Here is a 27,302-nt window from a genome sequence, read left to right as displayed (position 1 = left end):
AGATATCATATATATATATATATAAGTAAAAAAATCCATGACTGAAAAAAAAAACACAATCTTCTATTTTGTAAGAATCACTCTATGAATTCAAATAGTGTCATAATAGGAGATTTTCAAAAAGAAAAAATAATAATGAAAATTAAATTTGAAATTGCCATTTTGTTTAATCATTAAACCTCAATTCATTTTCCAATGACTTTCATGCTTGTTTAATAGAAATGCTGCGTCGTAACTGCGTCGAACAGATTCTTCGGAATATTCGGTAAAAGACTGACTAAAATAAGAATCAAATTAACTAAGACGCTAAAATTAAATTTCAAATGGTTGTTGCGAATAAATAAGGTAATAAATGGTAAAAATTTCATGACAAAATGGTTATTGCTTGAGTCACATTTAAAGGAATTACATAGAAAATGAGAAAAATTGGCTTAGCATGAAGTTGTGCGCATAATAAATTTGAAATAAATATGTTTTTACAAATTAAAATCAAACAGATGAAGTAATTTATGCTTGTAAAAAGACCCAAAAGATATTATTTTCTTTAAAATTTGATCTGAAATATGAATGTGTAGAGAACGAATACAAATGAAGAATAGTTCATTTTTTAACTGTTTAGGAATTCCAAAGGTATATTAAATTTTCTACCATAAAATGTGTAATAATTATTGTCCACGTTTGCCACTTTAATGGTTAATTAAACAATATTAATTACTTGAATGTAAAGTAAATAAAAGCAGTCAGATTATATGAAAAATAAATTTCTTCTAAGAAAAAAGATTAATGTATATCTCTTTTTCTCTGCCTGTTTGTGTGTAAATGAGTGAGTGTTTATTGGTACTATACAGGCTAGACTATTTGACCTATCGCTTCCAAATTTGGCACATATATCCTTGGGTGAAGAAACTGTATGTATCGTGGCGATTTTTTTAATATTTTAATTAATTAAAAGTTAAGCTGAATTTTGCCATTTCTTCATGATAAATTCCAAATATATAAATGCACAAACCTGAATTTTATACTTTTTAAAATTATCTTTTTAATGATATTAATTTAAAGATCGCTTGAAAATTTTCTGAGTTTTCACAATTGCTGATTTTTTTTTTTTTTTTTTTTTTTTTGCCTAACTTTCAGCAACGGATTACAATGTTGTGCTGAAATACAAATAGTTTTAAACTTGAATCTCTTCGATTTGTGAAAATTGAAAAAAGATACTCTTATTTTTAATTTAATAGAAACATAAAAAAATATAGCACAACACAGTGGAATTTAGAAGATAATTGAAAAGAACATATTCGTTTTTAATAGGTCAATAATATCGTGGCACTTTTCACCATTAGAAAGATTAAAGTATACAATTTAGAGAACATTTGTTAGACATTTAAATTATCATAGTTTTAATGCCAATCAATTTTCAGAGTTGTGAACACACACACGCACACACACACACACACGCACACACACACACACACACACAAACACACACACACACACACAAAAAACTACATCTAAGGGAGTTAACTGAAGTTATAAATTACCAATATCCTCATTGAACTAGTAGGTCAAAAAGAATGGTAAAGAATATGTAAACATATATGCCCCATTCTTTGACACGGAATTAAAAGTCAAGAAAAGAGTTCACTGTTTGTCTCTAATAAATGTATATGCATACAAATATTATAAGGATCTATATATCTATTGAAATATTATGAAATCAACCAAGTTATCCAAATTTAGAACAGAAGAAAGTGACTAAAGACAAAGTAGGTTTGAAAATAGAGGTTAGTTTCATCACATTTTGCAACTAATTAGCTTTTAATAATAAATGCATTTAAAAACAACTCTGTCTTATGAAACAATATAAATTTTATTAATTTAATTAAATTTCTTATGAACAAATAATTTTAGTTTTTATCAATTATTAAAATAATCCAAGAAAAGCATTTTAATAAATAATTAGAATAAATTTTCATTAAAATATTTTTTTATATACAATTATAGCTATGGCATTCCTATTTATATGCATTTTATCTAAAGAAACTTTATTCAAAGAACTGTAAGACATTTCAAAAGTGTTACCTCTTTTCCGAAACTGTATATGAAACATTTCACTCTGGAACCATCTACGCGGATTAAGAGAAGGAAGAAATCACATACGGGCAGAAAGAGTGTATTCATGCTTGGACTCGACCACTCCTCCTCAATGACGTAAGACATGTCACACCGAATTAGGGAAGTTAGAGTGCCATAAATAAGCCACATCTTGTTCCAATCAAGGAAAGGAAAAAAGTTAAGATAATCTAAAATGAAGACTTTTTAAGAATCCCAATGGAGAAATTTGCGTTTTGTTTTATCCTAAATGTGGAGGGTAAAATTGAGTCCTTAGTTAAATAAATATTGAGTCAGTCTTAATATTAATGATAATGTTTTTATTTGTAACAATTTTACTACAAAATGCCACGAGAAAAATTAGAAATGAAAACAACAGATTTAGGCTTAAATTAATATACAAACAATAAAAAAAGGGGAAATCATTTTTACAACAGATTTAGGCTTAAATTAATATACAAACAATAAAAAAAGGGGAAATCATTTTTACAACAGATTTAATTGCATAAATAAGATTTCAAATGTTCGACAAACAAGCAATTTCTAATTATTATAATTATTTATTAAAAACTAATTCCGTAATTTCCAAATTAATAATGCCAAAGTTAGAAAAATCGTAATTTTTTTAAAGAAAAATAACATATGATATTACAGGCAAATGTAAATTAATATGTTAAAACAGAGAGCAACTCACTGAAAGTCAGAGTATCAGCAAATTTCAGTATACATTGATTATTCAGATAATGTATAACACAATGTGCGGAATGAACTAAAGTTATTAAAATAACCTATGTCTATAAAAAGTTGAAGATTAAAAATATTTTGCTTAGTAAGTCAATAAGACCAAGTTACAAAAAGTATTGAATTAATATTTTAACTCTTTAACATCCAAGCACTTTTCAAGTGGCACTCCCTTTAACATCCAGACTTTCTCAACGTGTCTCTGAAAGACATGGACTCTTCCTAGCTGAGGGGCAGTTACCCCCCGCACTCTGAAGTAATAAAACTGTCGACGCTCTACCTTGAATAATTGCCTTGCGGTTTTCGACAAAGAGATTCATTTTCCATCAGTTTAAGAGTTTTATTCTAATGTATTTATATTTTTTAGTGTGAAGTGTTTCGCTCATCATCTTTGTAGGGTATATTTTTTTACAAAAAATTTGAAATTTATTCTATAATTAAAATTTTTTTTTGTAAGTTTCATGTTAGGCTTCCAAACTATTTAAATAAAAACTGGCTTTACTAGCAATTTCAAAAACATCTTTATGTTCCATTTAATTCTCAATAGGCTTTTACACTTTTTTTATTGCCAAAATTAAATAATATGTCATATATTACCATGTAAAAATTTTTACATAGTAATGTAAAACATACATTATACATATATCAATGCAATTAGTACATTTTTTTACATAGTATAGATGTCAATGCTTTCCAGTGATAAACAAGATAATGTTTTAAATCTTCATTTAATACCGAAATAAAAACAATCGTTGGATAAAAAAAAATTTTATTGCTCTTTTTGAAAAATGTTTCGAAAATAATATGTTCTTTCAACACTCAGCTAAGATTTTTTTTTATTGTCTTTAGCATTTTTTTAGTATAAACGATTATCTTTATTGAATTTTTAAATATAAAATATTACTTTGCATTTTCGATAGTGATACTAAGAGAAAAGTTTTAGAACTTTAATTAAATTTTTAAAGAAGTTTTCACATTTTTTTTTCTCCAAAACCTTACGGATTTTTGCTTTTACATTAAATAATCGAAAAAGAATGTAGGGTAAATATAAATTCCAAAAATATCTTTATTTTGCCACTCATTTTTACTAATCTTTTAAAATATAACTATTAAATTTTTTTTCTAACCAAGGGAATATATTACGTCAAACGTTATATATCTCATCTATCGAATTGTTTCGATAGATGAGATAACATATTTTTAAAACTTCATTTAATAATGAAATAAAATTCGGGGGAAAAATTACTCAGCGAAATATATTTCGAAAATACATTCCTTCAGTTTTCAGTCTGAACATTTTACTAAAACATTACATTCTTCATAAACTAAATATGAAGATTTAACACATTTAAAATTACATTAATCATAAATATTACATTTTTAGTATGAACTATCATGTTGAATTTTTCAAGCTGAATTTCTGATTTTAAAATGTTATGTGAAGTTTTCTATAGTATTGTTAAGACAAGATAAATTTTTGAACGAAAACTTCATATTAAATTTCCACAAATTTCCACACGAGGGAATCATTTGCAAATTTTTGATAATATGTACATTATATAGCATTTTTTGACTCCTCATCTCTATCTCTCTCGTTCATCTGACACTCGTTAGTTTCATCTCCTGCTTCTTTGCTTAGAATAAACGAGAGATCAGCTAAAGTATCATTTTTTGGCCAACCATCATCTTCGTTGATAGATCACTGTCACTTTCATCAGAATCAAGTAAAATTGCTTTAATTTCTTCTTGAGTGTGTTCACGATTTCTTTTACTCATAATGGAGAAATAATAAGCGTTTCAATAGAAAAATTACTCTGATAATCCAAACACCCGATTCACAGTACATAAAATAAAGATTCAGAAATTCACAACTGAAGAAAAATTTTCAGAATGGCATTCTAAAAAGGAACTCAGTATTTATATAACTTATCTCATTCTTTAAAGAGGGCGATACATCCAATCTTTTTTTTTGTTTTTTAATTCTATTTTAAAAGCGGTAGTTTGTACACGGCCTCAGAATTTCCGACAGTCCTTTGATGAAAGAATAAGATGCTTGGAGTGTAAAACGACTTCCTTCCGTAGTAACAACTGTCGCTACCCATTTTGTGAGAAAACTGCGATGTGAATAGGCCGCATTGACAATGCAATGGTTTGTCTTTATATCATTACAATAGTCTTACTACTGAAAAGGGCTTCTGATGCTTGTCCGAATAATAAACAATGTGTCGGTATCCTTATATATCATTCATCGTTACCAGAGAACTTCAGTGGGAAATTTCTTTTATAAATGGCCATAAAATCTTTCCAATTTTGAGCTAACAACACGTGAAAACAGAAACTAAAACCCTTTCAAAATACAAAATGTACGCCAACAACCCATTTAGTGAATTCCTCCTCAACCCCTACCGCCCTAAGGCACAGGGGAAACTACTGTGAAAAAGCCGCGATTGTCAAAGATAACGAGGACCTCCTGGAGTGTTCTGTAGAGTAGTCTCTTTTAATACCCATCACCCCTAAAACGGCTTACAGCCGCCCCAAACCGCCCCACGTGGATGTTATAGGGTAAATTCTCAAACCGCCCCAAACCGCCCCGCTGGAATCGAGAGGGTTAAACAACCATTAATCAAGGAGAACCAACTAGTCGTTAAAGACATCTAATGATGACATAAATATAATGATTCATTGAAAACAGCATATGTTAGCACCAAATTAAGAGCTTAAAATCCTTAAGAAATTAATTTCCCTTTAGTTCTATAGTATTTTTATTTTAAAATACAAATTACTTTTTTTTCTTGTGAAGCCATATATATTTTTATTTCAACAGCTTTATATTATATTTTTAGTTTCAACAGCTTTATATTATATTTTTAGTTTCAACAGCTTTATATTATATTTTTAGTTTCAACAGCTTTATATATTTCCTTATTTTCATTTCAACAACAGCTCTAAATTAAAATATTGATCAGTGAAGCTTAATATAAATCATTAGTCTTTAATTTTAGATTCAAAATTTGTACTCGAATTTTGCGTTTATGTTTAAGTTTATATAATATAATAAAATATTATTGATTAGAAGTGAAACATATTTCTTTTGCATTTGAGTCAAAAATTTTAATTTAAATCATAGTGAATAAACAAAATATTCCTCTTAAAAATTTAAATGATTAAAAGAATAAAAAAAAATGAGGTGATTATAACTGCATAGAATTGTTCGAAGTTTCACAAAAATGTACACTTTTCAGGTTTAAATTAATATTTAGTAATAAAAAAATTAAACATAGGAAAAATATTTAGAAATACTTGATATTTTAAAATGTTTATTTCTTCAAATTTATCAATTAAAATAGTTATTCATTATTTGTATTCAGATAAGCCTATTTAATGATTAAAAAGTGAATAATTTTGTAGATCTCAAATGCTTTTAACAAGTCGAAAATCATTAAAAAATTTTAAGCATTTGACAAAAATTATCATTTTTTTAATCAATTGTTTCAACATAAGAAGATAATCATAAAATTGTTTTAAACATAGAAATATTCACTTAAAATTTACCTGATATTTGAAGAATATCACTTTCTTGATATTGATTTATTCTTTTTTATTTGATGACATTCAAATTCAACAAACTTCATGTTTTGTTTATATTACTTCCACTGTATATTCTAAGGCAGATTTCAATTCAGATGGCAAAAGTAGAGGCGCTTAAGCATATGCAACTGATTTGATAATCATGGCAAAGAGCTCTGATGCAAATCAGATGAATCTATAAATTTCTCTTTTTGCTGCACTTCCTTTGAGTAGAAAAGCGCCAGGGCAGATTTATGATGGCAAAATAAATATTCTTATCATTATTCAATCATAGTCACACCAAAAAAGAACAATACGTGACTCAGTCATCTATTTTTTACTCCCCGCTCAGATGCCCATAATTTAACAGGCTGATTCAACTTAACTGTTTTAGTTTGTAGAGTCCTTCATGCCAAGTTGGCGATGAGTTTTCGCGCAGAATTGTACAAGCAATATTTCATATTGAATGTTTGTTTGAATGTTGTTTATTTCTGAAAAATTCAAGTAACCAAAAAAAGAAAGAAAAAGAAGCAAAAAAATACGAACTCAAAAGTAAGATTCATCAGTGGCGATTTAAATACTGAATACTAGATCTAAAGTATTTTTGCCAATTATTTAAATTGCAGTTTGACCAAAAACACTAAATTTCAAAATGGTATGCAATTTCAAGTTTTATTTTAATGAACACTATGTACAATGCAATAGATTTTATCCATTTTCCATGTTGTATATATTAATTGTGTAAACACAAAACTGGCGATGATGTTTCGCGCAGAACTGTACAAGTGATATTTCATGTTGAATGTCTTTCTGAATGTCATTTATGTAAGAAAGATTCAAGTAACAAAAAAAAAAAGTAAAAATATTATCTCAAAAATATATAAGTAAGATTCATCTGTGGAGATTTAACCATCGGATTCTAGCTCTGCAGTATTTTTGGCAGTTATTTAAAATGCCGCTCTTTTACATATAAATTCTCTTCGGTTTATGACCTGTACGACAACCGATCATGCATCTTTTCAATCAAAAAAGACTACATTTCAAAATGAAATGTAATTTCAGGCTTTATATTTGTTAAGGATACATACAATGGAATATATATTCAGGGGTGTTTGTGGGACCCCAAAAAATCCCCTGAAACTTTTACGGACTTACTACCGACATTTTGGAGTTTCGAGAAGGGGGGGGGGAGAAATGAAAAATTACGATTATGAAGTATTGAATGACCTAATTATAAAAGTTCAATGAATTACTTTTTTTGCAAAATTAATAACCATTAATTTTGCAAAATTAAGATCTTTGAACCCAGGTCACGTGATCGCACATCTGGTCGAACGAAGTCTCTCCCTTTTTTTTCTGCCGCGCCTACTTGCCGAAAAGAATCCAGAAGAGAATGTCCGAGAACCGGGGGAATGAGTCATAACTCGCAATAAGGAAAGAACAAAAAAGAAGTTTTTTCCCCCTTTTCACGCATTATCACTGCCTTTGGAGAAAGAAAGGAAAAGTTTTCACCACACACACTGACCTTGCGTTTTCTGCTTTCAAAGCAAACAAAATTACCCAGATCAAAATAAATAATTCATTATTATTCCTACTTCCTTTTGAACGACGATCCCCGGAATTTCCGGGTATCGAAGTTCAAAATCCCCGGAATTCCGGGGTTTCCCCGGAGCACAAACACCCCTGTATATTATTCATTTTCTATGTTATGTCTATCAATCGTATCTCACATAAATTAAATTTTCATGTTTATGTAAAATTTAATAAGAAAAATATTTGAATGATGATAGTTTCTAAAAATATAAATCTATTTAAGACCCATCTTCGATCCAATAATATATATTAAGAGTATTATTATCGGACCAAAACACAATTGTAATAAGCCCCTAATCATATGGGCCGCGGTGACCTGTTGGTAAGATCTCGGCTCGTGAAACATAAATCCGTCAGGACCAAACGTCCTCCTGCTGGTGTGGTGTGGTCTGGAAAGGGAAGTGCCAGCTCAGGTATCGTCCTCGTCATCTGACCGCGGCTCAAAATTACGATTATAGCCCTAGTATTGCTTTACAATGGGACGTTAATATAACTAAACTAAACAACTTATCATATTGCAATAAACTCCATTGGGAAAATCCAGCACCCTGCTTTGGAAGTTCATCATAGGAGGAAACAACAAAAATTAAAAAAAAAATAAAAATGTTCGGATGAAATTTTTTTTTCATAATGTGCTCTCTGAAGAAAGATTAATACGTGACGAGAATCGCAACTTTCACCTTTTTGCAACAAATGCAGGCTCAATTAATTATATTCAGAGGCTCAATTAATTTATCTCTCTGTCTTGGAAATGCAATTTATTAAATTCATTGAGCATTTCTCTCTCCGTTTCGAAATGCAATTAATTTCAGACTCAATTTATTTTATTCATTGAGCATTTCTCTCTTTGTCTCAAAATGCAATTAATGCTGACAAAATTGACTATATTCATTGAACATTTTTCTCTCCATTTCAAAATGCAATTTATGCAGTCTCATTTGATTTTATTCATTGAGCATTTCTCTCTTTGTCTCTAAATGCAATTAATGCTGACAAAATTGACTATATTCATTGAACATTTTTCTCTCCATTTCAAAATGCAATTTATGCAGCCTCATTTGATTTTATTCATTGAGCATTTCTCTCTTTGTCTCTAAATGCAATTAATGCTGACAAAATTGACTATATTCATTTAACATTTTTCTCTCCATTTCAAAATGCAATTTATGCAGTCTCATTTGATTTTATTCATTGAGCATTTCTCTCTTTGTCTCTAAATGCAATTAATGCTGACAAAATTGACTATATTCATTGAACATTTTTCTCTCCATTTCAAAATGCAATTTATGCAGTCTCATTTGATTTTATTCATTGAGCATTTCTCTCTTTGTCTCTAAATGCAATTAATGCAGACTCAGTTGATTATATTCATTGAACATTTTTCTTTCGGTCTCAAAAATACAATTAATGTAGACTCAATTGATTATATTCACTGAATATTTCTCTGTCCTTCTCAAAATGCAATTATTGCAGATTCAAATGATTGTATTCATTAAATATTTCAGGCCACGGTGGCCTAATGGCAAGGTCTCGGCATTGGAATTGGAGATTTTCTAGTTCGTGACCCGATTCAAGGAAGAACCGTCGTGTAAGAGGGCCTGATGCACAGTAAATACGTCAGGTTCAAGAGACTTCTACTGATGTGGTGTGGAAGTTTGGAGAAAGGAATGCCACTTCAGGTGTCGTCCACGTCATCAGATGAAGTTCAAAAACTACAAAGCCCGTCCCGAAACAGACCTAGAGTTGCTTTAAAACGGGACGTTAATCTAATATATATATATGCTTTTGAAAAAAACTAATTAACATGTGTGATACAAAAACAATCAACTAATTTTTCACTATTTATAAAAATAATTTTGCTATTTGAAATTATTTTTAATTATCATTTATTCAGTGCATCATAATTCTAATTAAATTAATTCCATCAATTTACATTCATTTCATCACGAAATTAAATATATTTTCTAAAGTGAACAGCGAACAACACAGCTTCAACACAGCGAAAGAAACAAAATTGCGACCTTAATTAGCTAAGTGTTTCGTTTAATCTCATTTTATTTCACCCTTAATTTAGCCATTAATCACTTAAAGTCTTTCTGCAAGACTCGCAATATCTTACAGTCGGCACCGGTTTATCATTAGATTCTTTTCATTATTTAGATTCATCACTAGATTAATGTTAAATTAGACTCATTCATCATTTAAGATTCTGTTGATGATATATAAAACAAAATGTTATTTTATATAAACATTAATGAAAAATTCGCGGTCCTCAACGGTTCAATTAAACACTTTTGGCCGTGAATTCAGTGTTTGGAGGCCTTCCTTTTCCAGTCTAATAGCTCGAACGAGGGTAAAGGACATCGGCATTGACCTCTAATTCCACCAGAGATCACCCGACTCATTGTTGGCAGCAATTTGGGTGATTTCAAGTGGCGAAACAATTTCCTTTTTTTTTTTCCTATCTTTTTCTTTCCTCTTTTTTGCTTTTTTTCTTCTTCGTTTTTTCAGCAATCCACTACAACATTTTGCGGGACTTGGCTAAACTTCTTCTAACATTTTTTTTTTTTTTTTTAAAGAATCTATTCTGACTATTCTTATTGTGTCAATACAGCCTGAAAAATGGCATCTACACATGAGAAAATTAGGCCATTAAATAGAGTGATAAAATCAAATAAACAAATTTAAATTATTTATTAAAACAAATAAATTATTTAAATTAATAAAAAATATCTTCATAAACTTAAGTTAGTAAATTTAAAAAATGTTAAGAATAGACCAATATTTTAATGACGCGCAACATTGCTGTTTAAATTAAATATATTTATTATATTTTTCAATGCTGATGTTTGTCACTTAAAAACAAATAAAGTATCGGATTTCTTAACATTAACATTTCCTTTTTTAATTCATTTTTACAAATTATCTAACACAAGTGCTTTTCAGCTGTTTATTTATTTTATTTTTTACATTATATTTTTTTATGATAAATGTTTAAATTTTCGATATGTTTCAAATTTTTATTTTTTGTTATCTCTCGTTTTCTTATTTGTCACCTCCGGTTTATATTCATCAATATTTTTAAAATCAAGATTGATAATTGATAAAATCTCATTGATAGAGATATCCTAATCCATGGCCAAACAATAATAAATAGCCTAAAACTGCCTCAATGATTTCGGTCATTTTGTTTTGTAAGTATAAAATTATTTTACTAACAGAATAGGTAATACTTTATAAAAATGATGGCATTTTATGTAACAAACTACATTTTTAAAGTGTTGAAGCTATTTTAAAAAATACTTCAGTTTTTTTTATTCATCGATTAAAATTTATGTTTATCTTTCTATTTTAAAATGGAACTTCTCATAGTTAGAACTAATCTAAGTCATTGCCAAGCAATAATATACAGCTTAAAATTATCACAAAGATTCGTCTTATGTTATTTCTTAAGCAAAAAATGTGATATACTGTCATAACAAACTACTGTTTTAAGATTGCCAAGTATTAAAATAATACTTTGATTTTTAAACTTATCTTGACACCTCTTGTTTGGGTTCTTTCCTGCTTTTAAAATCTGTTGGTGAAACTAAAGCATTATGTCATGAAACAAAATAAAAACCTCATGAAATTATTGCATCTACTTCTATAATTGTTTTCGGTAGTTAAAATAAGTAAACTAAACCCATCACAACCTTTGAATTAAAAACATTTAAGTAATCGTTCAAGGTAAATATTTCTTAAGAAAGTTTCGCCATCATGTTTACTTGAAAAGCATTTTTTTTCCCAAAACTGCGAATGTTGGAAAATAACGGAAATGTATCTTTTCTTGAAACTTTGTTTCAATGAAAAAAACAACAATCCTGGCAAGTCAAGAAAGAAACCCTCTTGGCAGCAAGGGTTGTCATCAGAAAATAAGACAGACTGAAACACAAAGAGATGTTTTACCTGAGGCGAGTATAAATAAGAAAATGAAACTGAGGAAAACAAATGCTTTTTTTTTTCTTTCTCGTACGTGAAGTATACAGTGAAAAAGTAACCTAGTCATCAAAAATATTCAAATTTGAAATACTGACGAATTTCCATGATTTAAAAGGGCCGCCTTTTTGGCCTGGTGGTAAAATCACGGCTTCGGAATCAGAGGGTTTCAGATTCGTCACCCGATTCCACCAAAGAACCGTCGTGTAAGCGGGCATGATGCATGTTATGGGGTCAAACATCCTTCCGCTGATGTGTAAGTTCGGAGGGGGAAAGGCTGCCACTCGTCTTCGTCATCTGACAGCAATTCAAAATTACTGGATCCATCCCAAAATAGCACTAGTGTTGCTTTAAAACGAGACATTAATATAACTCACCTAACCTAACCATGCTTTAGACTTCTCTGAGTCCAAAAACACAATTTTGGAACTATGCCTATATATATATATAATTGAACATGATAACTCAATAAGCCAAACAGATGCAATTTGTCACATGGACTTTATCCCATAGTAATAGATTTCTATAAAATTTTGAACAATTCAGACTCTCAATTTAATGATAGGAAATATAAAGTTTGTCGATAGATTTATAACGAATGAATAATTATCCATTTGGGACCTCTGGGTAATTTCCTAGACAATCAATTTCTTTCGCGAAAATTAATATAAGATTTTGTTGCAGTAGTCATATTGAGAAATGTGGTGCTATTCCAAATAGAAGAGATATAACAGAGATGTGTCTGTCGGGATATCCGAGAAATGGTGACAATTACAAAAAAAGAACTAAAGATATATAATTTGATACATAGATTTGGTATCTAAAAGACAGCTTCATATCAAATTTTGAACAAAGTATATTAAAGAGTTGTCCTTATATCTGTTGGCCCTTTAGCGTGAACGTGAATTCAATACTCATAAAGGCAATGATATAAAATTTGAAATTCGGCATGCATATTTGTCAATATAATTCTATTTCTATAGCAAATTTTATTTTCAGTGTTTTGGAAATCAATGCCTATACCACATTTTCGTTTTTCAGGTGCTTTGTGTACTTACTGCATCACGACCCTGGATATCGCACTTTAATAGGCTCTTTTGTAACTATTATTCACCAATTGTGTATGGTTAATAATACACAGGTACATTTCTTAGACGATGTATGAGAGAATTTCAGGGAGATCACTTTCGCTGGTTGAACCGAAGAACATTATATATATTTAAGTATTCGTCTGGAATAAGTAACAGCGAATCTAAAATTATATAACATTTACAACTCTAAAACATAAACTTGAATTGAGATTAATGCTACATACGTTTGAGGAAAATGCAAACACACAGTAAATTATTTAGGCAAAAATGCACTTTATAAATATATGTATATTAAATATTTATGTAAATCTAATAAATCTGTTGATATTTCTATAAATAAAATATGTTATTGTAGTGAAAGCTTATAAGCTAGTTAACAGGTACGCTACACTGGCAATTGCTTTTGTCTTGTGGTCTTGTTACTCGGCTACGAACCACAAGGACCCATGTTCTATCCTCGCTCATAACAATCCGCTACCCATAGCAACCCACAGTTCTGTAGTGAAAGCTTATAAGCCAGTTAACAGCTACGCTACATGGAGCAATTGGTTTTGTATTGTGGTCATGTTACTTAGCTACAAACCACAAGGACCCATGTTCTATCCTCGCTCATAACAATCCGCTACCCATAGCAACCCACAGTTCTGTAGTGAAAGCTTATAAGCCAGTTAACAGCTACGCTACATGGAGCAATTGGTTTTGTATTGTGGTCATGTTACTTAGCTACAAACCATAAGGTCCCAGGTTCTATCCTCGCTCGTAACAATCCGCTACATTATCATTGTAAATAATTTTAGATAATTTTTTAATTTGTAGTTATCCTTATAATATTATTAGAAGCAGATCACCAGAAATAGATGTAAAAGGAATTCCATAAACTTAGAGTTTTTATATAACTGTTTAAAGAATAAAAATAATCATAAGTTCCAGATTCCTTTTAGCAACGGGGATTTATTTAATGTCATAAGATATGATTCAAGATACGAACACAAGATATGACTCTTACTCAAAATTGATAACCATTCACTAATTGATATCATTGTGATCTTTTTAATGTCTAAATGTGTTTGGAAGTTTACGTTCTTACAAAGCAAAACACTGTCTGTGCCGCTGAATTTCTTACAGCGTAATTTATATGGGCCCATCGGTCACCGGTAACCTCACGGCAATCAATGTGGTAAACGTCGCCCTCACGATGCACAAATTTCGAAATGGCGAAAATAATCAATCACCGAAAGCGAAAGCCAAAGAATTTGTTCATTTTCTTAGAATGCATTGACTGCCGTGCTGAATTTCTTATAATATAATTAATATGGAACAATCAGTCATTGGCGACCAACACGGCAGTCAAAGTGATAAAAGTCACCCTCAGGATGCACGAATTTCTATATGGCGAAAATAACGATCCCCGAAAGATTTAGCCAAATAATTTGTTTTGTTTTTTCTTAGAAAACTGAACAATTTACTTACGGCATTAAATTTAAAATATCTCAAGAAATAGACTTTCTCAAAATAAAGAATATGAAAATTGAGTTCTATACTTCTAAGTTAAAAATAGTACTTCCAGATTCAAATAATTCTGAAACTAAGGAATCTCGAGGTCGAATTTTTTCGACGACAACAATTTTTTTCTTTGCATATTTCATGCGCAAGGAAGTGAAACAAAAGAAGAGGTGTGTTCTTACCTTGAATTTATCACATCCTTCCAAAATAAGATGCGTTTTCTATCTATCCCCATCGCATTGAGATAAAAAACAAATATTTTATTAAAAGGACAGTTTTTATCACATTGATTGATTTAGACTAAATACGAAGAGCATCTAAAATTCTAATATGAAGTCCATATATCAGCTTTTATCAATCTAATTCATTGCAATTGTAATTGATCTTGTGTACATATATACTGTTAGACTGACAATAAGTTTTTTATTTGATATCTTCCTAGACTATACTTGATAAATATCAAAAAATGCGGTTTTACTCCTATATGTCAAATATTATGTTTCTAGAATGCTTTGCAATAATAAGGAATAAAAAAATTCAGAAATCCAAAAAATCTCACTCTATAAATCAAAAAAGAAATATCCCTTTCTAACTCTTAAAAAAATTAAAAATTGTGGATTCAGTGAGATCTCCGTGTGATATAGTTGATAATTACAATGTTTTCTACTTGTGCATTTTGCTTCCAAAAATGTAAAAATAATTAAATCGTGAAAGAACAACAAAGCAGTGATTCCACGTGTTTTCTAAATATGTTCAAAAGAAATCGTTTTTGTAAACTGTTTCGACTTTTTTGCTCTCATTAAAATTTCCGATTTCATTTTATTCTTTACCTTTTAATATTTCACGGAAAATAAAAAAAAAACGTTTTAGCAATGATTTTTTTTATTTACTTTTACAATTTACTCTTGAAAAAACATTTTTATGAGCTTCAGAATTTTGCTGGATTAATCTCTAGTCCCTTAAAACTTACTATTATTAAAATAAAAATAACTAAATAAAAAATTGCAGATGCAACTTTAATTAGCTTAGTTTTCTTAAATGATATTTGGATATATATTTGAAAAAAAATGAATCCAATTTATCTTTTTGGCTTGACGTAAAATTAAAAAAATATCCAATCGCAGATGGGGAAAATCTAATTAAAGGGGTTTTTTTTTCACTTTAGGATTTAGTTTCAGCATTTATTCAAATCTTGGTTCCGAATCTTAAAAACATATTAAGGCTTCAAAATGAAGAAGAATTCAATAAAAAAATTTAGAAAATTTTAAATTATATATATATATATATATATATATATATATATATATATATATATATATATATATATATATATATTTTACCTCCCAATTTGGTCTTGTAAAATTGTGATGAAATCAAATCATATTTTCGGAACTTCTTTACGAAAAAGTTTTTTTTTATTTATTTACTCATATGGATCAAACTTGTGGGCAATTTTTTATGTCATTAGGCTTATCTTGTTTATTTCCTTGAATTTATTTACTGTAAATCATTTTTTTAAAAAATGCACGACAGTATTTGAGAATTAACAATAAAACATGTTTCCAACATGATATTTCAATGCCATGCGTTTATAAAATTTAATTAAATGTACGTCAGTCTTCATATTAAATCAATGCTACATCAAATATTTTAAATAAATCTTTTCAAAACAAATAAATACTAGTGAATTATTTATTTATTTCTTTTTGCAATTTTTAATTGTAAACTAAATTAAATTCAAAGCGGCATCCTATATAAGAATAATTTTATGATTTCATATTTTACAGCAGTAAGTGAACTTCCTTCTCACCCAGTATTACTTAAAATGCAGGTAATTAAAATTTCAAGAAAATGTGAAGAAAATATATAATTGAGTATAAAAAGAATTATGTAAAATATTTTAAACGTAGTGTTAAATAAAAACCATTACATAATAAATATCAAAGTTGAAAATGAATTAAATGGATATATATATCCATTTCGTGAAAGCATAATTATTTACAACCAGAGACGCGAATAAGGCACTACCACCAGAGCGCGATACAAAAGCAGAAGTAAGAAAAAGCGCGAAATAAATGATCACTAGTCTTATATAATATAGGATTTCCAGCCACGCGCCAATGGAATATATATGTTGACCTCTGACAAGGGCAACGAAAGTATCACTTTCATTTGTTACGTAGTACGGATGGCGCATTATTTTTACAAAGGGATTTATTAAACCGAAAGCGGAATTGGATCAAGAAATAAGAAAATATTTTTAGAATACAGCTACTATGGGCTAAATTGAGATAAAATCTTGGAAATGAATTAAATTGAAATTAGAATTAAAATATCATTACATATATATAGAACTATATTATTATTTATAAATCCTTTGAGCTTCTGATATATTATATTAAAACTTAAACTTAATGGAAAGTTTTCTACATACTATACAGAAGCTTTCCTATTGTCTTTCGCATGCCATAACCCATAAGTCAGATGAATCAACTCGAACGATCTACGCTAAATTGCCCAACGTTATTTATGTCTTATCCTTCCATTTCCAAATTTGAATCATGTGCAAGGCCAACAATACCGCGATTTTCCATATTGTTATTCAGAGTACAAGTACAGCACATGAGCGCTTGATGCTTCGTTGTATAAAAAAAAAACTGAGCATGCATTTTGAGTGCTTATTAACATACAAATAAAATTAAAATTTGATATACAACGTCAATTTTATAACAAGTTGTTTTCCGTATATTCATTTAAATATTTTTTTTTCAGTTATCACATTTATATGAATGCGAATGCTGGTGTCCTGGTATAAGGGTAGCGCATATTCCCTATGATCTGGGCAAACCAGAATCGAGACCCGGTTCGGGTATGGTAGATCATCGTCTGGTTCTATCTGTGAGGTGTGTGAATGTGCCCCCTGTAAAAAGGGCAAGCGAATGCGACGCATGAAATAGCTAAGTCGTACTCTTGGCTCTAGTTGGCGCTACTGCAAAAACAAGAGATCAATCTACTTAAATATCGCTGACAGATGTGTCAGCGGGCTTGTAAAGTACCATAAGTAACAACAACAAGAAATCATATGAATGGGACAACAATCATATGATTCAATAATCATATGATTGTTGAATCAACAACAATCATATGAATGTGATTGAGCATATCGAATGTTGATTAATCTTTTTAAATATTAGGTTCAAAATTTGGAACATATCTACAATTTAGATGCTCAGTCTGAGTGCCAAATTTCATTTATTTAGTTCTTTTACTTAGTGTAATTATCGGGTTCACTTATACTCAGGCACTCAAATATACTTCCTGTGAATGGACATCTTGCAAACTTTAAAAAAATCTATGAATTTGATATAAATTTATCAAGAAAATTGCAACAAATTTTATCTGTCTAGCTTTAAAGCATTTTTGAATTATGTAACTCCATGATTGACAGTCATAATTCCAAATTTTCATTTATGCAAAGAACTCATACAAAACATTTATTAAAATCTTGAGTTCGATTTTTTTTCCCGTTTTTATATTTTATATACTTATAAATAACAAAGAAAGAATTATAAATTGTCTGACCGTCCATTAAATGCTGAAATGAGGGCTGCATCTCTGTATTGAGTGTGTCTCTTTATATGAGAACGCTTGCGTTGACTGTGCTACTGTGAGTCTTAAATTGATCTAATAAGTCATGATGACCATATCGTCGTTGTTAAAACAAAATATTTTTTGTCAGATTCACAAAAAAAATGTTTTATCAATATAAATCACTTTTATAGGTTACTTGCATCTGCTTTTAAATTGCTGCATATGAATATTGCATATTGCCTCAAAATGTTTCATGTCTCTAGCGTTTTTATTATTATATTATAACTTGCTATTTTTGCAGTGCTTAGCATTTGAGAAATAGTATTTTTATATAATCAGCGACGATATGTTGCTCGTATTTGGGGGAAGAGTAATTGGATTCCCTTGGATACATAAATTGTTTGTAGAATGAAAGCAGAAGACATAATTTGGAGAGCACTCTCTGTGGACATTAAGCGCCGACATAATTTTTTATAAGAGGAAGTCGAATAAGAGCTTTGTTTTCCAAATTAGAGGAAATTTCCTCATTTTGTTTCTGAGATACGCACAACTTTCAGCATAATGTAGTCATGCTATGTAGAAATATTTGCTGCGCATTTGGGTCCCAATTTTATAACTCTTCTTTTTTCACAGTGATTTTTTTTTCATTCTAATCCAGAACAAGAACTTCCAATTATATGTAAGCTATTATTTAATGAAAAAACCTTGATACTTCATCTACATTAAAACTCATTGAAAAGAAAATCATCAACAATGCATTTCCATTACTTACACTGCAAAGAAGACCAAAATGATTATATAAACAGTCACTACATTTAACGTAAAATTCTCAGCATGAAATTCATAATTATTATAAAATCGATTCTACATTTAAATAATACTAAAAATAACTTTATTTGATCAGATAAAGCAAGGAAGAATATAGATAGTACTTTCACCAATTTTAATTCAAATTTACACAAATATTTTTTTTATAATGTTGCGATTAAAGGAAAATAATATGAAAATTGAAGAATAGAAATAAGCTATGATGAGACATTTAAATGTGTTTCATAACATATCATTTGTAAAACTTTTTTTTGGCGGCTTTATTAAGGCGCTGTGGTAAACTAGCGGTAAGGTAATGTTTCTGCACATGAATATTCAAAAAATTCAAAAGGTTTCAACACCTAACCCCCAGAAGCGTCTACCATGTATAAGTTCTTGTTCAAATTAAATATATATCGAGGAAAAAACATTATCCCAGTAAACAATTATTATATCTTTGAAAGAAGTTGCGAAACTGAGTGTTGACTGGACATCTTCCTTTTTATAGAGCGCAAAATGACATGCGCCGCCTCGGAAAAATTTCATTTTATTAGCCATCATTATAAGACAGTTTACGGAGAGATACTGTAGTTAATCTTGTATTAATACGGTCATGTTGTTTCAAACATAAAATCAATTTCATCAATTTTGAATTGCTAATTATTATTATTATTATTATTATTTGCAATTTTCGCAGAGTGCATATTTCTACTTGTCTGAACTTAACTGAAAAAAATTGAGCAATTACTTTTTAAAACTATTTTAATTAACTTAACTTGATTCATATTAAAACGGTATCTACCAATTCGCTTTTCTCTCACTTCTTGAAGGACTAGAGTTTTAATATTTTGCTCACGAGTTTATTTCTGATAAAAATACACTTTGCTTAAAATCCCTTAATTTTATACGATTCATTTAATTTAATTTTGATTTTACACTATTGGCGCCATCTGGTATTGAATTTGAGAAATAAATTATCAATTGTAAGAATATATTTGTGCATGAAAATGAAGTATTTCTTCCAAAATAAAAGATAGAAGATAGTTAGAATATGAAATTTCTAATAGTACATGCTATTAAAACTTTATTTTTAGAAACAGTTTTAAATACAATTATTATCAAAATATAAATCACTGACATTATAAATAATCCTTCATTTAAATAGGAAGAAGATAATTTCTAATAAATGAATAAGTAAATATTGTTTTGATCTGAAAATATTCCGACAATATCATGAAAATCAAATATAATTTGTTGTACGTGTATAAAACTCTCAAGAGAATCTAAAAAAAGTTAGCAAATGAAGTAGTTTACCATACATAGTTTTCGCTAAAATCAAAAAGAAAGGAAAGTTGACACTTCCAAACTCAACCAATACCTTAAAAAATAGGAATTAATCAATTAAAGTGCAACGTACAATTCTTGATGTTTACGAATAAACACAAATATGTTTTTATGCTTGGGAAAAAAGTTCGATTCAAAGTCGCTGACGAATTTATTATGCAGAAACAGGAATTGAATGCCGGCACTTATCACTTTATTTCGTTCAAATGTCCCTTGAGAAATAGAAATAAGAGATTTTTTCTTTTTTTCTATTATGTATGTCAGAGCAATTCTTTAAAAGAAAAAAAAGTGGTTTTTTTACATCTTTTTACATTTATTTACATCTTTGAAATATTTTTTTGTTCATTTTTCTCTCACGACGAATTTAGAGGAAGCTATTTATAATTATCAAGGGATTTGAATTCTATTGTAATACAGAGTGATGCTTTATATATATATGGTTATGAAAAAGTAGTTTTAGGGATTGTGTTTGTATGAATGGCATGTTTTACGGTAATTCAAGTTCATGATAAGCTATATAGAATAAAACTGGCATATTGTTTTTGACATCATGTGTGTTTATCTTTATAAAATTTCGAAATACATCAATAATATTAATATTTTTCACTTTTTTTTTACTAATTCACTATTTACCTCACTAAATGCACTTCAAAAATAGTTATTTTCACAGAAAGTTAATTGTTTTAACCACTTCATTATTGAAGTTTCAATTGATTTCATTACATTTTGTTTTTGTATGAATGTTGTTATCTGGTAATTAATTGAATAAGTTTTATTTTAAAAATTCATAATATTTAAAATACTGAATTAAAAATTCATCATTTATAAGAAGAAAATTAAACATTTTGTTTTACAAAACTAGTAAATTGTGTTTTTTATTTTTATTTTCATCAAATGATTTTATTTGTACATATTCCAATAGATAGTTAGATTCCTATTATTTAAACATGAGAAATTATTTTTATTTAGGAAAAATAACTTAAATTTAAATATTTTTTTGAATTATTTATATTAAATTTTATTTATATGATTTTTACGAAGTTACACGTACTATAAAAAAAGCGTTCACATTCTAAAAATCAAATAAATAAAAAAAAAAAACTAATTTTCAAAAATATCAAGTAATTCTGTGAAGTATACTTATAAAAAATTATTATATCCTGATTTTTGTTTTAAAAATACTAATTTGATTAGTGTTTATCAATTTCAATTTTAAGATAGGCTTTTAGATTTTTACGAAGCTCATAGAAATCTGAACTTCATTCTACACATTTGGCAATTCTTGTACATTTCGTTGGCTTTCTGCAGTAATGGTCAAAATTGTTGAAACCTTTTGAAAAATATTCATTTTGAAAATTTGATGGCGCTTAATAAGAAGTAACTAAAATAACTAAATAACAAGAAGAAAGAAGCATACTTTTAGCCATATTTTTTCTTCATTTGAAGGTAGTCAATGAGACTGATTGTTTATACAACCAATAAACTGGCCTCTTGTTATCATTGCAGGTTTTGAAGCAGGTTTGAGAGGAGGTTGTTTCTACATAATTGTTATGATTGCTATTAAATTTGGCACTATTTTATTGTATTCTTTCATTTTCTGAGTTTTGAAAACGGGAAAAAATAAAATAAAAGAAAGGAAAATTCTTTTTTTAAATGTGAATAATCAGAAAACATATTCAGTCGAATTTCACTTCATAAATAGTTGTCAAATTGATTTAATTTTCAATACCTTCATTGTTAATTACATTTCAAACATTGACTGGCCATATTATACCATTCATCAATTAATCTAATATGATCAGATTCAAGATTTATATTCGTATTGTAAGTGATTAAAAATAAATTTTAGAAACGAAAACTTTCATTTATAATTTAAAGTTGAGTCTTGAAGATTTAAACATCATCACAAAACTATAGGGCTGTATTTGGAAAATTATGCAAGTATTCACAGCGATGCCTTTCAGTAACTAATCTACTTAAATATAAAATGCATATATGTAAATATTGACATATATTGATATGAAAATTAAATATGATATTATTTACTAACACATGATTATTATAATAATAATCGTTATTTATTGTCATATCTAAATTAATTCTATAAATATTATGGATAAGAGACTCGTCTCCCAGCATTCTAAATAACGAAAAAATATAAATAATTTATAAAAAAATCATTTTGAATGCAATCAATTTTCTTTAAAAATTGTCAGCTATATAAGCATTCATTTACATAAAGTCGTTTTCAGATTTAATAATACTTGAGAAATGACTCCAAGGTATTGTATTCCTTGTGATATAATGATTGTAGAGGGAATAGAAACAGTTTTATCGTATTTCAGTTTTATTACTAACTTATAAAATAAATGAGCCAACTAAATCTCGCAATACATTGACTCAATTTATTTTTTCAGAATTGTTTATGGGGTTTATAGAATTTGAAAGATTTACAAAGCCCCAAAGGTATTTGATTCATATTTATTTAAGAGTTTGTCCGAATGGTTTCAATAATTTCTAACACTTGGGTAATATATCAAATAAGTAATTTTATTTACGACTATAACTGTTGGATATGATTGCAAACCTTTTTATTTATCAGTTTTAATAAACTTTATGTAGTGTTGGAAATAATGCTTATTGATTAAATTAGTAGTTTAATATATTTATTCATTTTTATATATGCTCATATATTCATCAGATATTTATTCATTTTGAGTAAATTAATTCGAAAGTAACTTTTAAATATCTCTTTAGTTTCGAAAAAAAGTTTTAAAATTAGAATGTTAATACATCAAAAATTATCTACTATTTAAAATGTTTTTAAAATAAAATGAAAGATTATTTAAAATTTACCCTATTTTCCCCAACCAACACGATCCAATGAAACTGCATCTTGATTTTGCATTTAAGAAGTTAAACCCTTGACTGTTAATATATGTAACATTTTACAACGCATGATATTTCTTTAAATTATTAAAATGTCTACTTATAATTTTATAAAATTTTAAAATTAGCTTTTAAAGTGTGTTTTTGTTCAAACTAATTTCCATGTGCTTATAATTTTTCGGAAAAGTGATTGAGTATAGGAAAAAGCAATCCCAAATTTTCTTCTAATTGCTGAAAAAAATGAATCTGAAGTAATGAGAATTTTGATCGTATATGATAAAAATGAATGCTAAATAATCCAATGAATCAAATGCAGAACTTATTATGTATATGAATTGCGATATGAATTATTAATTTCTGATAATCTTCGAAATATGCAAAGACGCATATCATAAAACAGCATGTTCATATTTAATAAATGACATAGGTAATTGCGTACATCATGTGAATGTGATATTATGTAGACTGATTGAATTGAACCGGTTAAATTTCTTCATTTTGCATATTTTTTTAAAGGAAATATGTTTCATATATCACAGAAGAAAGTAATAGTAACATCAATGACGAAAGTAACTCAAATATTTTAAATGATTTTAAAAATTAATTTAGTTAAATAAATATTCTAACATTAATTACGATACCAAATTTTGATGCTATTTATTGATGTTTTTAATTTCAAATTCTTAGTTTAAAATTATTTTCTTTACTTTAAGAATATTCGATGTTGCGATCGTACTAAAGAAATTTTACGGAAACCTTTGAAAGAATACATTATAATTCACAAAAAGGAATTTGAAATAACAAGACAATTTTTATTAATAAAGTTTTCAAATAAAATGAAAAAAAATCATTTCTAGTGGATTCATTTCTAATTTTGTAATTAAGTTTTATGCTTTAAGAATTCAAAAAATTATATCATTTATGATTTTTACAGAAGTTATAAACAATACTCTTTATAATCACATTTCTTATAATACAGACATAAATTGGCCGATATGTGTTGTAATGCAACATTTTACAGCTGAAAAAGATTTTGAAAACGTCTGATAAGAAGTATTATCTTTATTTATAGCCGTTGTAAAAAGCAGTATGTTTGATGACATTGCTTGAAGAAAGCCAAGGAAATCGTTTGAAATGTTGTTTATATTTTCTGTAAAGTGTGCGGTTTCACTGTGATTTTTATAACTAAACAATTAATATAAATATAAATTTTTAAAAATATTAGGAAGAGTAGAATCTGAATTATTTCTATTAATCTATAATGTTTATATATTCAAAAAATTATTTTTAGATGAAAGTTTTAAGATTGAAGCTTAGTATTTTCATATTATCCGACAATACTGCTACTGTGGTTATAAAATTGTATAACAGATATATTAATAATTTACATTATAAATATATCAGTGTTTTATTTATAATATAATTCATGTATAATTTAATATCGATCCCTGTTTGTTGGATATTAATTGACACATTTGATAGCCGTATTGTACAGTGCACATATTTCATTAGTGGCATTGGCCAATACGCGTTTCATATTATACGTATTAAATGTTCATGAATTGTACTGTTCGTTAACATGGCATCTGGGAATAAATTAATTTCAATACATTTTTTTTTAAAAACAACGATTTAAATAATTTCATCAATAATCTATGAAAATATTTTAAATTCCAACAAAAATCCTGCGATAAATAAATAATGCGATTTTAACAACGTCAAAATTGGACAACAAATAATAAATGAGCGTGCCATTTCAATTTTGAAAAATGTATCTATATCTTTATAACCTTTCTAATGTATGTATTATGTTTATGTATATTATATAAAATGCATATATTATATATACGTATAACCTATACTTATTATGCACATATTTTCAAAGTACATATTATTTAAAATTTTTCAGGACCGTTCAAGATCAGCCGTTAATTTTTTAAAAGAAATATAATCGTAAATTCAAAGAATAAAAAACACTTTCTGAAAGGATCAATATGAATATCAACAGAGCTTCAAGAAATAAGGCAAGGCAACTTGACTTATAGTAGACAACAACGTTAAATAAGAAAGAATCTCCCCATATTTGAAACCGAAATTTCTGAACTAAGATTACTACGCAGACTTACGAAAAAGAATACTCAGAAATAAATTTGAATATGACAGATTCTTGATTTCTTACCTTTTTATATAACAGAAAACCCATGTACAATTTCAAAATAAATTTTTTCCATGCATCCATTTCTTATGCAAGACATTTAGATAAATGTCATAGGTAAAGCAAGGCATTAGTTTAACTGTTTCGAACAATGAAATAAATTATTTCATTAAAATATAATTTATGAAATAATTGAACTATTTTGCATCAAAATTTAAAATTCTTTTCATATAAAATGAAATATTGGCGTAAATAGTGAATATAATAGTGTCGTTTCTTTTCAGTATAAATACTTCATCAAATTAAATTTAGCTTTATTTCATAACAATAATTTAGTATATAAAATTCCAATATAACTTTTGTTAATTTGAATTAAATTTATTGGATCGGTATTTCAATTTTCTTTTCTTAGTTAGAATGACGTATTTCATGCAGACAAATTAATTTAATTAATTAATTTACCCTAATTAATTTAATTAAAATTAATGTAATTTTATTCACAAATTAAATTTACAAAATTATTTTAAGAAAAATACAACTAAACCTGTCCCAATACAGGATTTCATATCTATTGATACATGAATAATTTTTAAAAATTAAATTTGTTATCTCGTGATGAATAGAAAAAAAAAAACCAAATGCGTAAATTAAAAAAAAAGAAGAAGAAGAAGAAAAACATATTCCAAAAATAGCCAAAATTATCTCACAATATGTTTTTAAAAAATAACTGGAAATATTTAAAAAATTCTAAGACAAATATAAGAATTCTGAAATAAGTATAAAAATCCATCGAATATCAATATCTCAATGAACTTTTATTGGAAAATAAATTAATCAGACATTAATCAGACAGGTGATATGATGACATATTTTTTTTAACACGTTGGACAAAGTTTGAGATATTAGACCTTTTTTTATTATTATTATTTCATCACTAAATTTTAATTCACATCACAAAATACATACGCATATCATAGATATATAAATGACGTGTGTTCTACAAATTATTATTTCTACAAAAAAATCTTATCTAAGATGAATTGTCATGATTCAATCGAAGTTAATTAATCTCGATGCATAATTATTTATTCACAATTTTATGTATTATTTTAAGACCTGCAAATTTTTCTTATTTGTTGAATCTCAGTTGACAACACCAAATATATACGAAATATATATATTTAGAATAAGTTTTATAAAAAAAAGTTCGAAAAAGATTATTTCATTCATAAAATACTTAATAAAAATAGTCAAAATTGATTTTTAAAAAATCCACTATTTAAATATTTTTAATTGAATCTGCATACTTTTAAGTAATAAAAATAATGCGCCTCTTTAGGAGAAAAATAATAAATTCTTTATATAAAACTTTTTCAGGTTTTTAAAGACAGGAAAAAGAAATATTTTCATACTTGGAATGAAGTAGAAAACACATTTAAAAGTTAGCTTAAATGATTCAAAGTACTTTGAGTATGAGCCAAATCGTTTTAAGTTTAAATGTATAAATAAGTATGAGAAAAGAAGAAAAAAAATCTAACTCACCTGCTAATAAAAACACTTAACTTTCGTCTGCGAATGGAAATCAAACTTGAAATAATAAAAAAAAGTGCCGCCAACAGTAGCTATAAAAAGACGTCAAAGCCACGAGAAGTTTTATTTAAAGAATCTAGATTACTGTTCCAAAGGTCCTCCGAAACTGACTAGAAAGCGCAAACAGTTAGCGCTGCTCTCTTTCGCACTGGGCCAAGTTCAGAACCACGCGACTATTTTGTAGATTCTCCATCAGCGCCCTCTCACGGCTAACAGGTAGCAAAGAAAACGGCGAATTTAATAAAACTGTTGCGTAATCAGTGTTCGGCGGAAAAGAGAGCGTTACAGGACGGGGAACTCGAAAAGTTGGTGCGCAATGAAGCAAAGTTGCGGGATCCCGTCAC

General features: G+C 28.0%; 1 protein-coding gene across 4 annotated transcripts in view; it reads right to left on the bottom strand.

Annotated features, from left to right (window-relative positions):
* LOC129972348 (FMRFamide receptor-like) overlaps positions 1-27,090 on the bottom strand; it is a 359,306-nt gene extending 332,216 nt beyond the window's left edge. For all 4 annotated transcript variants that reach the window (XR_008784852.1, XM_056086455.1, XM_056086457.1 and 1 more), the window contains exon 1: positions 26,911-27,090. The gene's annotated coding sequence lies outside the window, so the exon portion shown is untranslated. The remainder of the gene's footprint in view (positions 1-26,910) is intronic.
* Positions 27,091-27,302: the final 212 nt, after the last annotated feature.

This window comes from Argiope bruennichi, chromosome 6 (assembly GCF_947563725.1).
Source record: "Argiope bruennichi chromosome 6, qqArgBrue1.1, whole genome shotgun sequence".
NCBI classification, from domain to species: domain Eukaryota; kingdom Metazoa; phylum Arthropoda; class Arachnida; order Araneae; family Araneidae; genus Argiope; species Argiope bruennichi.
Note: the sequence above shows the minus strand (reverse complement) of the source record. Positions and strands in the feature narration are given on the sequence as shown.